A 1825-nucleotide genomic window follows, 5' to 3' on the forward strand; every position below is an offset into this window, starting at 1 on the left:
GGGGAGCGGGCGGCAGCCCCCCCCAGCGGCCCTCTGCTCTGCCAGCCTGCAGCGCTGACTCCTCGCGCCGAGCAGCCACCTCTGCTCAGGATTTCAGACCTTGACAAAGGAGCACAGAAGGTTTTGGTGGGGAGGAAGATGATGTGCCCCTTGATTAGGGTGTTTGTCCATGCTGGGGAGAATTGCTCTGGAGTTCCTTGGTTGACTGCAGAGCACATGTACGATAGACAAACCCTTTAGCCTCCCTAGACCACGGTTCCCCTTGTACAAAAGGAGTACCTCTGCTCAGGATTTCAGACCTTGACAAAGGAGCACAGAAGGTTTTGGTGGGGAGGAAGATGATGTGCCCCTTGATTAGGGTGTTTGTCCATGCTGGGGAGAATTGCTCTGGAGTTCCTTGGTTGACTGCAGAGCACATGTACGATAGACAAACCCTTTAGCCTCCCTAGACCACGGTTCCCCTTGTACAAAAGGAGTAATCACAAAGCCCTGTAAGGTGAGGCACCGAGAGCCTAAATAATTGAACGATTGCAGAGCACACTGCAAGACTTCTAAGCTGTTCTTCATTACGTTCAAGAGCTGTGAATTCCACCATGTTTGGAAGGAATGTTGTTTATTGTTAAATACGATGCACACAAAACTTGTACCAAAGTTTAAAATAAGGCACTTTTTATGTAGCCTGTAATTCTGATATTAAACTTCACATACTTAGAGTTTTCTGTCCCTCTAGGGCTGTGCAATTGTGACTGTGCAAACCCTCTTGTTTCCAGCCATTCTGGTGACACAGTGACATCTTGTGGCACCTAGCTGCGACTGGAGGAACGTAGAACCCAGGCTCAGGGAGTGATACCACCCTCCCGTGACGGGAGGGGGGACACAGTGACCACGGAGAAACGCGCAGTGGTGCTGCCCTCCACGTAAACCCGTGCAGGGTCTCCCTCATTCAGGCATCGCCAGCGGGGGAGCAGTGGTCCAAGTTATCTTTCGGCACTTCTGCACGACATTGTCGTAAGCACACGTCACAAGTAAGGTGGTGGTAAAAATACAAAAGGTCTGTGCATTTGATGGGAAAGCTCTGTCTGAAGAGGAGTGAACTGGGTAGTTTATGACTGAATAGTTGCTGGGTAGTAAGGGGGGGTCTGCAGTATTTTTCCATTAATGCTTCATATGAGAGAATGGGAAATATGTGTATGACGCCTGCAGGCAGGTCAGGCGAGAGGGGCTGCAGCGCCTTGCCAGGCAGGCAGAGAATTAAAATTCAGTTCTAGTAAGTTAGAAAAAGTGGTCTAGAAACAGGATTTTTATTCTGCAGCTCCAAGATGAAGAATTCCTGTGTGGCAGCAGCTCTGAAGTGAAGCCTGTGTGGTCGTCTGTGAAATGAGGGTGGCAGAAAAAGCCAGTGGACAAGAATGCATAAAATGAGAGTGTTGTCTGTGAGATAGGAACCAATCCTCCTCAGGACTGTGAAGCCCCTGCTGTAATGAATATCGTAGCCAGTTTTGGGCACCACATTTCAAGAGGGATTTGGGCCACCTAGAGAGCGTGGAGGACTGAGAATGACCTAAGAGGAGAGATCAAAAGCTGTGGTCTGTTTCTTGTAGAGATTAAAGGACTGCTGAGAACGGTGAGTCTCCCAGCGCAGGCAGTGGCAGTGTGCTGCTTTACATGCTCAGAGATTTCTGGCATAGCCTTCGGCACGGGGACAGCGCCGTGAAGTGGAGGGAGCTCTTTGAATTGCAGATGGCAGCCCAGCTCTCCGCTGGAGATTGGCTCGAGCCAGCGTTTCCCAGTGCCTGCTGGTTTCTGCGGTTCCACTCAAAGGCGT

At 50.5% G+C, this 1825-nt stretch overlaps 1 protein-coding gene across 2 annotated transcripts in view; it reads left to right on the forward strand.

The window, feature by feature from the left end:
• The window catches only part of NPRL3 (nitrogen permease regulator-like 3 (S. cerevisiae)), a 41157-nt gene that overhangs the window by 15765 nt on the left and 23567 nt on the right, over nt 1–1825 (forward strand). The window lies entirely within an intron of this gene.

The sequence above is a fragment of the Buceros rhinoceros genome, unplaced genomic scaffold (assembly GCF_000710305.1).
Source record: "Buceros rhinoceros silvestris isolate BGI_N320 unplaced genomic scaffold, ASM71030v1 scaffold18474, whole genome shotgun sequence".
Lineage (NCBI taxonomy): Eukaryota > Metazoa > Chordata > Aves > Bucerotiformes > Bucerotidae > Buceros > Buceros rhinoceros.